This window comes from Malaclemys terrapin, chromosome 3 (assembly GCF_027887155.1).
Source record: "Malaclemys terrapin pileata isolate rMalTer1 chromosome 3, rMalTer1.hap1, whole genome shotgun sequence".
Classification (NCBI taxonomy): domain Eukaryota; kingdom Metazoa; phylum Chordata; order Testudines; family Emydidae; genus Malaclemys; species Malaclemys terrapin.
In genome coordinates, this window is record NC_071507.1 from 24,637,417 (window position 1) to 24,650,381 (window position 12,965).

A 12,965-nucleotide genomic window follows, 5' to 3' on the forward strand; every position below is an offset into this window, starting at 1 on the left:
GCTGCCCCAAGCAAAGAATTTTTTGGCTGCCCCCCCACCCCAGCCCTGGGATCTCCCCCTCCCAACTGCACCCTCCTGCTGCCCCAGCCCTGGGTCACTGGTAACTCGCTCCCAGGGCGGGTCATTCAGCAGGAATTTTGGAGGTGCACAGAACACAGACAGGATTGCTTCCCATATGGTTACAGAACTGCAGTAAAGCGGAACAATTTTCAACTTGTGTGACTGGAGGGTATCTGGATGCACATTATAAGACTGTCCTACATAAATGAAGAAAAGTTGAGGTGCCTTTATTATTCTTTTGTTCCATTCTTTGTTTCTATGGGGAATGCACTATCACGGTCTTTCTTTTAAACAAATAAAACTAAAACTTAAAAAAAAAATGGCTGTTGAAAATAGCAACTCCAGTCCTACTAACCACTGGGAAGCATTTCTTGCTCAATTTATTCTACTTTTTCTACAGCAAGTTACAGTGGCTCAGTATATTTGATTTGGGGGAAATGAAGTAACAGGTGCCCAAATTGAGCTTGAGCACTCCTGAATTTTGAGGGTGTTCAAATCTGGAAGGCAGGTGCTAGATTCCATTTCTGAATATTAGCTATATCTGGAGAGGAAAAGTCAATTTCTGCTTCCATGGCTCAGAAGTGGAAATCCTCCTAAGTGCCTGGTACTGTATGTAAAGCTGCCCAGGTCCAGAGCCTCCCCTCCCTTACTTTTCATTTTAAATTCTAGTGGGATCCACATACCTCCCTTGCTAGGCTTCAGATAGAGAGGTGCACCTTCCATTTAGTCCCCCCAATTCCTTCTTTGGGGGAGAGCCCAGGGCTGGGGCAACAGGAGATGTGTGGGGGGGGAGAGTCCAGGGCTGGGGCGGCAGGAGGTGCGGGTGGGGGGAAGAGCCCAGGGCTGGGGGAGCAGGGGAGTGCAGATGGGGGCCAGAGCTGGGGCTGCAGGGGGTGTGGGTGGGGGAGAGCCCAGGGCTGGGGTGGCAGGAGGTGCGGATGGGGGCCAGGGCTGGGGATGCAGGGGGGGAAGAGCCCAGGGCTGGGGCGGCAGGAGGTTGGACTAGATGACCTCTTGAGGTCCCTTCCAACTCTGATATTCTATGATTCTATGATTCTATGAGGTGCGGGTGGGGGGAGAGCCCAGGGCTGGGGCAGCAGGGGGTGGGGGGGGAGAAGAGCTCAGGGCTCTACAGGTGGGGGGGCGGCAAAAAACCTAGAGCTGGCTCTGTTCCTACCATTCACAGCAAGCTGCAGATTTCAGTTCCATACTCCTTTCCCACACCCCTTCCTGTTGCTAGTGGCCAAGGGAATGCTGGGAAATATAGTTCTTTCCCTGCTCCAGGGCTGGCTCTATAGGCAGGAAACTAACCAAGGAACTACAGCTCCCAGGGGCCCCTGTTGGTTCTTAGCTCCCATGCTGGATTCTTGCACCCCTTGCAAATCTGCTGCCCCAAGCAACTGCTTGCTTTGCTGGTGCCTAGAGCCAGCCTTGGCCCCTACAATGGCAAGGTAGGGGGACGGATGGAGGGGCGGTATTCCTCATTTGGGAGCTGCTACCAGCCTGGGCACTAGCTATCGTCGGGAGAGATAGGGGAGCAAGTAGTAGAATCGATGACTGACCAACTTCACTTAATCTCATAGAATATCAGGGTTGGAAGGGACCTCAGGAGGTCATCTAGTCCAACCCCCTGCTCAAAGCAGGACCAATACCCAGACGGATTTTTACCCCAGTTCCCTAAAGGATTGAACTCACAACCCTGGGTTTAGCAGACCAATGCTCAAACCACTGAGCTATCCCTCCCCCTCGGTGCCTCATCTCCTCATCCCAACCCTGGGCAAAAGATATCTGTCCCCCAAAGAGGTGGGAAGGAGTCATTGGCGTTCAAGGTTACATAGATTCTAAGCCAGTAAAGGACCATTGTGATCATCTGGTCTAGAACTTCTGATCTAGAACATCCAGAACAGGGGTGTGCAAACTAGGGCCAGTGAGACATTTTAAGCTGGTCTGCAAGCTCCCACTGGGCAGTGGGGTCAGGGCCTGCATCATGCGGTTCGGCCCTGCTCTGGCACTCCGGCGGGGGCACTGGTCTGGGACCGCAACACACGGCTTGGCCCTGCTCCGGCTGGGATGCAGGGTTGGGGCCATACCACGCAGCTTGGCCCCACTCCAGAGCACCACGCGGCTCGGCCCCGCTCCATGGCCCAGCTCTGGCTCCTACGTGCTCCAATGGCCGCCTCCGGCGCTTCAATGAGAGCTACACAGGCAGTGCCTGCAGATGGGGCAGTGCTCAGAGTTGCCTGGCCATGCCTCCGCGTAGGAGCTGGAGAAGGGACATATCACTGCTTCTGGGAGCCACTTGAGGTAAGTGCTGCTCGGAGCCTAAACCCATGAGCCTCTCCCCACGCCCCAACCCTCTGCCCCAGCCCTGATCCCCCTCCTGCTCTCCAAACCCCTCGATCCCAGCCCGGAGCACCCTCCTGTACCCCAAACCTCTCATCCCCAGTCCCACCCCAGAGCCCGCACCCTCAGCCGAAACCTGCACCCTTCATGCACCCCAACTCCAATTTTCTAAGCTTTCTATGGCCCAAAAAATTTGTCCACCACTGATCTAGAACTTCCCCAGAATAATTCCTAGAGCAGTGGTTCTCAACTAGGGGTACATGTACTCAGCTAGATATTTGCCTAGTCTTACACCAGGTTAAAGAAAAAAATTACTAGCAAAGTCAGTGCAAACTAAAATTTCATACAGACAATGCTTGTTTATACTGCTCTATAAACTATACACTGAAATGTAAGGACAATATTTATATTCCAATTGATTTATTTTATAATTATAGGGTAAAAATGAGAAAGTAAGCACTTTTTTCAATAATAGTGTGCTGAGACACTTTTGTATTTTAATATCTGATTTTGTAAACAAGTAGTTTTTAAGTGAGGTGAAACTTGAGGTACATAAGACAAATCAGACTCCTGAAAGAGGTACCGAAGTCTGGAAAGATTGAGAGCCACTGTCCTAGAGCACATCTTGTAGAAAAACATCCAGTCTTGATTTTAAAATCATCAGGGATGTAGACTCCAGCAGGACCTTCGGTAAATTGTTCCAATGGTTAATTACTCTCTCCATTAAACATTTTACAACTGATTTCCACGAACAAGACTGTGTAAGTGCTAAAGATTAATTACTATTGTTTGTTGCTGCTGCTGCTTCTATTCTTGTTACCCTACTTAGACCCCTGGCCAAGCAGAACTGTTCTCTACAGTGCATTACAAACTATACCAAGATACTCAGATTTTGCAACCTTGAAGTCTAATGAACAATGTGATGGGAGGGTGAGATTTGAAACCAATGTTCAAAACACATTTATATAAACTATTTTAAATTGAAATATAACTGCACAAAACCATCCTACTTGTTAGTATTCCTGTTTTCTCTACTGGGGCAAATGAAATTGTTTGTTTGAGACTGCCAGCAACAAAAAGCTGCATTTCATACAATTTGCCCTGACCCTTCATTTACAGAGAGAATTTACGATTATGGGCCAGATTCAGATCTGGTGTAATTGGCTACAACACCATTTTGTGGGAAGTTATGTACACCTGCAATATATTGCTAGCTGGGATTTCAGATTCCAAGTGCCCAACACTGTGAGAGTGATTGTAGAGTTGTGAGGGCCAAACATTTTCCAGTTTGCCTAAAAAAGTAAATACCCTGTACTAGGACTAATCTTTTTTGTGGATGATTTGAAAGTGTAGCCTTATAGTCCATCAATGTTCCTCACTAAGTAAGGTAATCTGATGTATCTCAATTTTACTATTGTCAGAAGTGGATGAACTGAACCTGTTTGGTGGATAATCTACTGGATTCACTGTACTACATCATCCAGTCCCTCCAGAACAATCCTGCATAGACAGGGAGAGAAATGCTAAGAGGCCTTTAGCTCCTCTAATTCTGTGATTCAATACTGCTTAGGACTATAAAAGAGGGGTTCTGCCCACTGCTCTTGAAGGCACACAAAGTACTTGAGACCCTTTCTCTTCTCTTTGCAAATAATGGTGGATCATGTGGTTACAGTCTCAAACTGTCACAAGCAAGACTGACTCTGGCATAAGACATTTACTGCTGGATAGCATATACCCCTAAGAATCCTGCAATCACTGTCACAGTGAAGTCGCTAAGCATTTTGCTGCCCCAGGCAACTGCCTAGTCTGTCTATAAAAGAGAGCCAGTCACTGCCACAAGAGCACACTAGCCTAGAATTATTTTCTGCTCTCGGTAATATTTTAAAGTTGTCACAAGAACAGCTTTATCTGAAGCCCTTTCTCTTTTCTGTTTCTAATCTTCTGAATCTGAATCCTTCCCATGCCATCAGATGTCACTCAGGGCACAAACAAGATTCCACCCTCCCTGTCTATCCTAGGTCACTGTTCATGTGTCCTCTGTGTTGTTAAGTCCCATAAGTTTTCCATCTCTAAATAGTGTTTGTAGGAAGGATTATTTCGGCCAGCTCCTTTTACATGTTCCTCCAGCTGCCCAGTGGCATGCTTACCCCATGGCAGGCACTCTGACTTCATCTTTACCACATCCCAGATATTTCCATCTTCTTTTCTGGATATTTTTGGAGATAAGGAGTTGTTGAACTCTGAAGAATCTTGGCTTTTATTATAAATTAATTCTATTTAATACTTGCTTTTTTTCCTGAGGCATTTCTTTCAAAGCATTTAAATGTTTGGGCAGACCTTTGGTGGATTTCCAGCTTTCACATGCAAATGTGAAGATGGAAATAACATTTGAGTTGAAGATTCAGTTTGGTCTTTAAGTTGTAGATTTTCAGTGACCAAATTTTGTGTAAGCGGGTGAACACAGCTGCAACCTTGCTAATTCATGACTTTATTTCCTTCTGGACATCCTCATTTGCTTGCACCTTACTGCCCAATGTGAATTGATTTACTTTTTGTATTCCTTGCCGTCTTAACATAATGCTTGAGTTAGGAGTTGCTGGGGTTCTCAGTTAGATTTGTTTTTTCATAACAGATTATTAACCCCATCTTTTCTGTGATGGGGGACCGTCTTGGTTGATCTGTCACTTAGAAGAGTCATGGTGTCAGCAAAATCTAGATCTTCTAGGGTGCTGCTGCTGAGCTATGCGATTTCTAATCTTAATGGAAAAAAATTCAGTGAAGAGATCCTGATTCTGCCTGCCTCTGACACAGGGGCACAGTGGTAGCGGGACAGCATAGGAGGCAGACAGAACTACAGTACCACAGAGAGAATTGGGAGAGGGTGGGGCTGTGGTTCCCCCTGACTTATGGTTGACAGCATGAGGGAATTTATCTCCTCAGGCAGACTGACTCCCAGTGCTCCCAGGGACGCAGCACAGCTACATATTGCCCCCAACACAAGGCACAATCAAGCTCCAAATGTTAGTGAGGTGCAGTCAGGGTGGGCATATATCTTGTAACTCTGAGCAGCATTTTGAACTCTCTCAGATTGGTCACACTGAAAGGAGTTTAAAAAGTGTAAAGTTAGGCTGTTAAGGAAATAACTTTTTACAGAGGGGAACATTTAGATGAAAACAATGTTGGTTTTAATCAAAATTTGCCTTTGAATTTTTTTTGTTTTTAGTTTTTTTAAAAAAGAAAATCCCACACTAAACATATTTTAATTTTTGTTGTTTTCATGATTATCCAAAAAATGTTTAATGAAAATGGAATTTTTTTCATGGAACTTTCCAGTTAGTTGAAAAACGATTTTCCATTGAAAAAGTCTTTTGAAAAAAAATCTGCCCAGTTCTAGTGGAAATATAGCAAAAGGTCATCAATAGTGTTACTTTTTCATCCTTAAATAAACTTTATTTTTTCCATTTTGATGTAATTAAAAAAAAGAACAATGTCTGAGAAAGGCAACAATAAATAATTATCTTACTTATTCTCAAAAATTAGCAGTGTATTAGCTGAAAGGTTAATTTGGGTTAGAGTTTTATAATTCCTATCATATTTTTCAATAAAACAAAAAGAGGTGTCTGAAAAATGTCTAGTCCAAAAATGGACTAGTCCACACATGGAATGATCTCCTACCTGGACCTGACATTTATGACACTCACCAGGACTAGCATTTCATACACCTTGTGTTGAGACCTACGAAGAACACGGGTCTGAAGTGTACTGCTTAGGGGAATCATTATAGTCTTCCATACAGCTCTCCATATCTTTGTCATTAGGATGGATCACACTGGTGTATAATACTAACTGGAGCATAAGGAAAATTATGATCGCTGTAAAACATGTTTTTTAGAGAAAGCTTAATAATGACAAATTTAAAACAGTTTAACGCAGACCTATCTCTACTAATAGAAACAAGAAATTATCAAGCAAGAACTAATCTTAAACATTTTAATAAGAAAAGAATGTTATCCCCCAGGCATGTGTAACAAGATGAGAATGATAGTGGGAAAAGCTATATAATTTTTTTCTCATGGCAATATTAAAACTACACTTTCAAGATCCTTCTCAGATATTTCACATTGTAACAGGGTAACTCACCCGTTAAGGGCTGGTGCCAGCCAATCCTGACTACAGAATGAGCCATACCTGGGAGAGATCAGGATGATTTCCCTATAAACAGTAGCAGAAGGCTACAATGAAGGGCTGGGGTTCAGGAAATTGTGAAGAGGCTGTAGAACAGTGGTCTCCAACCTTTTTACACCCAAGATCACTTTTTGAATCCCAGGATCTACCCTTCCCCGAGGCCCTATCCCTTCCCCAAAACCCCGCCTCGCTCACTCCGTCCCCGCCGCACTCCGTCGCTCGCTCTTCTCCACCCTCACTCACTGGAGTAGGAGGTTGGGGTTTGGGAGGGAGTGAGGGCTCTGGGTTGGAGCCGACGGGGTTGGAGCCGACGGGTTTGCAGTCTGGGAGGGGGCTATGGGCTGAGCCTGGGGAAGGGGGTTGGGTTGCAGGAGAGGTGAAGGGTGCAAGTTCTGGGAGGGAGTTTGGGTGTGTGAGGGGGGTCCAGGCTGGGGCAGAGTGTTGGGGTGCAGGAGAGGGTATAGGGTGCTGGCTCTGGGAGGGGGCTCAGGGCTAGGGATGCAGAAGGGGATTTGGGGTGCTGGCTCCAGGTGGGGGCTCAAGGCTGGGGGTTGTGGTGCGGCCTCCCGCTGGCTCCCACTCGGTGGCGCAGCGTGTCTACTGCTAAGGCAGGCTCCCTGCTTACCCTGGCCCCATACTGCTCCCAGAAGGGGCCAACATGCCCCTGCAGCCCCTGGGGTGGGTAGAGGGCACGTGGCTCCGCACACTGCCCCTCTCTGCAACCCCCATCCCCACAGCTCCCATTGGCCACAGCATCCCGTCCACGGGATGGTGCTTGCAGGCAGGAGCAGCGGATGGCAGGAGACCCCTGCCCTCCTACCCCCTGGGCTGCACTGGCCGCTTCTGAGAGTGGCACTGCCAGAAATCATGATCAACTGGGAGATCCTCTAGGATCGACTGGTTGATGACCACTGCTGTAGAGAGTGTGAAAGGCTCCCATAGGGAAGACCCTGAGACCAAAGGAGCTGTGACAGAGAGAAACTGCAATGAGCAGGAGGCTCCTGCTAGAGACACTGAGGGCTTGTCTACACTTACCAGGGGATTGACGCACAGCGATCAATGCATCAGCGGTTGATTTAGCAGGTCTAGTGAAGACCCATGAAATCAACCACAGATCGCTCTCCCGTCAACTCCTGTACTCCACCTGAACGAGAAACACAAGGGAGAGCATCTCCCATCGACATAGCTTAGCGTGGACCCCACAGTAAGTAAATCTAAGTATGTCAACTTTAGCTATGTTATTCACATACCTGAAGTTGCGTAACTTAGATTGCTCTCCCCCCATAGTGTAGGCAAGGCCTGAGAGAAGGGTTTGAGTCTGGTAGCTAGAACCAGAGGATTGGGGATTTTCCAAAATGGCTCTTATCTTTTGAGTGTGTAAAGGCAAATCCCCCAATTTGAGCAAGCCCAGATGTGGGGCAGTCACAATCCATATCTGGAGACAGATCCTAATTTTATCGTTTAAATTCCACATGCTATGCCTGACTTATTGTAGTGGGTGCAATGGGTACAAAAATGTTAATATAACTTAGAGCCTTAACTCAGCTTCCTATTGTATGGTGAAGACAGCAAACAACATACAGCATAGTTGTTCATTTTTCACATTACAATGTTCCACACATCTGATGTTGATTGTGAACTTTTCTGCAGCCAAGTGCACTCAGAGTTTCAGAAGGCCTTCCCCTGTCTTCTTTGATAGTTTTTCTTTTGTTAGCTAGTTTTCTAGTGACACTAGACACAACGGCAGCAAAGCAACAGTAGTAGCATCAATTATAGCTGCAGAACTAGTGGGAATAGTAGATTGCATGGACCCCTAATGGGAGAGGCTGGCTATGTTTTCTGTGTCATTTTATTTTATTTTTTTAGTTTCCCCTTTTCTTTGTTTGAAGCATGAGATACTGAGCTTTATTCTACCCTCAATGGAACAAATAACTCTACCTAAATAGTCTCAGATACAGTTACAATTGTTAGTCATGTAGGGCCTCTGCCTCCATTCCATCCTGCCTCACTTGACAGCTGGGGATTCCCCTGATATGGGCAGGATTCCTGAGTGGAATAGATGCCATAGCTACTTATTGGTCTCTACACCATCTGCTCTTGCCTTCCTTCCACCCAGTTTATGTGGCTTATTAGGGTCAAACTAGAAACTAGAGTAAGTGTGTGCAGGGCCGCCGAGAGCGGGTTCGGGCCCCAGTGAAAAAATTTTTCGGGCCCCCCAGCAAGGGTGTACCGGCTAAACAGGGCCAATGAGAGTGGGGTAAGCCAGGCCCTGGGCCCCCTTCCAGACCGCTGGGCCCCGCTAATTTGTACCAGCTTCCCCCTCCCCAGCCCTGAGTGTGTGGCCACAGCACCTTGTGATCTGCAATTCCTGGCTATCAGAGCAGTCCCCAGGGAACCGTTGCAGCTAGTGTAGCTTATAGCAGCCATTCAACCACCTAGGATCAGAAGGAGTAGAAAAGATTTAGCACTTTCTCTTCAGGTCCTGTGATGAACACAGGTCAGCCAAACTTCAAAAGAAGAAAAAGATTGGAAGGTGCTGTAGCAGCTTGTTTTGTCTCACAAAAGCCTCAGGACTGGCCTCAGTTCTGAGAGCCACAAATTGAGACTTTAAAAACAAAAAAATCTGGGACATTTTCATTAAAAACACAAGCACTAAACAGCTTTGAAGTGTGCTCTTCTCCTCCATGACACATCTGGAATTCCTGCAGTCACATCTGTACTTACAGTAGCTGCCATTGAAGAAGAAAGGCAACTGTGGCACAAATAGCCTCAGAAGCCACTTTTGAAAACTTTGGCCTAAGTTTTCAAACCTATTTATTCATTCCAATGAGGCAAATGTAAATCAATAGATTTCAAACTCCTTTCAAGATTAAAAAAATAGATTGAATAATTAGTCCTTACATCAAATTACAGCATGGTTCTAGGAAATGACATGTTTCCAGCTCAGGAGAAAACCTATCTGGAACAATAACTTGAAGGCATCCAAAGATGTTAAACTAAAATTGTTAATGATAACATTTTATGGGGTTGATGTTACCCTGAAGAGCTTGGCAAGTTTTTCCATACAGCTGACAGTTTATTCTGGCCAGGGTCCAAGAGAGCCTCATCTCTCTAACATCTGTGGGTTTGTTTTAATTGTACTTCTATTTATCATTTTAGGAGCCTTTAACTTCATTTTGTCTTCATATTTGATTAACTTACTAATGAGGAGCCAGATGCTTCCCTCCATTTATGCTGACGAAGAGAAGCAAAGCAGGTGGGAAGGACGAAGAGGGTATGCTCCACAAAATGCTTTCTTCCCTCCTCCAAACCCCATTACTAATTCACCAAGCAATAGGGGTTCCACAGGGTGGGAAGAATTGAAGATGGAGAACAGCTGCTCTGTATGCATGCTCCTCTCCTCATCCGCCTGGAAGCTAATGCAGCTTTACTACTCTCTCTATGGCTGCCTTCAGAGAGGTGCCTTGGGCATAGGTACTGGGGGATAACCAATGGACGTATGGCTCCTGAGGGAGGTGAGTGGAAAGTCAGGCAGCACACAGAGTGCTCTATACCCATCATGACTATCCTGGGATCCGAGGAGATAGAGCCAGGTTTCTGCATAGCACCTAAGAGTCGTCCCAGTTGCAGGTTACAAACATTACCCTCCTGAAGAGAAAATATGAAGGAAACTCCAAACTTGCTGACATTCCATTGTTCTTCTACCTTTCTGTTTCTCACCCAGCTTCTTCTCATTTGATCTCTGACCTCAACGCTGTGAGTTACCAATTTCCATACAAGTTCTTGTAACAAGCTGTTTTAACTGTATTAATTTGCACTGATAATTTTTATTAGTCTTTCGAAGTAAAATTCAGTCTCTAAAATGTAATTTATTGGCACATTGCTTGGATGGTGAGCTCGACTAAGGCAATGTATTTCAGTTAATTCAGGGTTCATGGATCAAAAACTTCAATTTATTCCCCAAAGAGGTGCAGTGCTAGTTTTTCTCACGACTGTGCCAATAGGCCACGCATCTGGCCTGGAGAGACAGTTGGCCCAATTCTTGCTGCTCTGCACCATGTGTTTTCAGTCACACCAGCACAAAGTGAGGACAAAAGGCTAACAAATTCATGTTGCACTGGTGTAAATGACTACACAAGAAGCAGTCCAACAGGCCCACTATCTAGAAGTGAGGGTATAGTTCAGTTTCCATTCACATTCGCTCCTTCACTTCTCTGCTGAGATTTCCATGAAGTGTGCCTGTTCATACAGACAAGCTGCGCATCTGCACGGCCATGCAGCAGGCTTTCAAGGCAATGCAGGCAGGCAGGGAGAGGTGCCCCTCCCCTAGCCAGGCCCAGGCCCGCTGGAACTTCTGGGGAGCGGAGCCCCTCCCTCGGCCCAGGCCAGTCCCACCAGAGCTGTCGAGGAGAGGAGCCCCTCCCTCACCCCAGCCCAGGCCCAAACTGCTGTAGTGAGAGAGGGCTGGTGGGGAATCCTCTCTCCCAGCCGCAGCACCGGGGCAGCCTGCACGCCAAACTCCTCATCCCAGGCCCCACCTCAGAGCTTTCACCCCTAGCCAGTGTCCTCACCTCCTGCACCCAACCCTCTGCCCCAGCCCTGAACCCCCTCCTGTACCCCAAACTCCTCATCCCTAGGCCCACCCCAGAGCCCACACCCCCATCCAGAGCCCTAATCCCCCCACACCCTAACCCTCTGCCCTAGCCCTGAGCCTCCTCTTGCACCCCAATCCCTTCATCCTCGGCCCCACCCCAGAGCCCACACCCCCAGCCAGAGCCCTCACCTCCGCCCCACACTCCAACCCTCTGCCCCAGCCCTGAGCCCACTCCCACACACCGACTCCCTCGGCCCTGCCCCCACCACATGAATTTTGTTATGTGCACCAATATGAAGGTGATGTATCACACATCATCTCCATATTGGTGCACATAACAAAACTCATTCTGCACATGGATGTAAAAAATTAGAGGGAACACTATGGACAAGGGTTGTAGCTGTTTCAATATGCACACGTATCCACTAAGAACTGGACTAATAGCCCTTACTCCACATGGGCAACCAAACCACCATTGCATAGTAACAATTTTCAGCCACTCTGACTACTTGGATTCAAACTAGAGGTGAAATGTTCCATATCCTGTCATCAATCCCCTGACATACAAGACATAGTATTTTTATTCTTTGGAGACCCAAAGTATTGTTTTTTGAACTGGTCTATTTCATGATGAGGTCATCATCTCTTGTATATAATATTGTTATGCATAGCTTATTTTTGCATAGGTTTGTAAAATTGAATTTTAAATAAAATTACTCCATAGCAAGAGTCAGTGGGAGAGATCCTTAGCTAGTTAAAGCAGCATAGCTCCACTGAGTTCAGTGGAGCAGTGTCCATTGGCACCAGTAGAGAATTGGGCCCTATTTGTTTTGTGTGTGGATAGCTAAAATGAAGCATTGTCCCCCTTCTTCACAGATACAGTGTTTTGTAAGTAGGCTCTGCCATTCCAATGAATACCCACAAATGTGGCATTTGCTAACATCTTTGTTTATAGTCCTATCAAAACCGTGATACAAAGATGGCTCAGAAGTTCACCTGAAGGGCACAGCTTAAAATGCACATAGAAGCAGACTCTTAGCAAAGCCATTGGCAGTTTAAGGCTGTGCGCTCTGGAAGGATTCCTGAGTAGCAGGTACCTCAGATCAGCCATTTTGAGGGTGGGGGAATTAGAAACAGCAGGAATTGAGTTCATTTCAAGTTCAGATTTATCACTGATTTGAGAGTTAAATGCACATAAGTAATATATACATAAAGATCCAGGCTAACTTAAGTGTCGTCCTTAAAATGGGAAGCTATGGTTTGGAGGGGACAAACCCATGTAATAACCATTCTCCAGAGATCCTTCAAATGTAGCAGCAGCTGCTGGAATCTCTGAATTTGCACACCCTGTTCAATCAGTCACTCAGAAGAAGGGATGGGGCTCTCCAAGGCACAAAATAATCAGCCTTCTCCTGCAAAGGCACAAACTTTTCAAGGATATCGGTCTGAAGTGGTCCCAATATTCTGTACATCTTTAAGGGTGTGCTCCCCCCCTCAATGTTAAGTACAGCTTTGAAAATTGTATATGCAAATAAGAGATTAGAGCTGGTTGGAAAATGGGGTAAATTTTCTGTGGAAAAAGTGACAAATGAAAAAATGGTTTTCTATCCATTGAAATTGTCACTGACTTTTTGTTGAATTAACCAAAAAATGCAAACATTGTTTGGTGTTTGGCAAACAATTTTGGTTTTCACTTTTCTGGTAAAGAAAAGAGCACTTTGTGAGGAAAGCAAACACCTTCCATAAAAATTTTCATTTTATCAGAAACCCAATCTTCCATCCA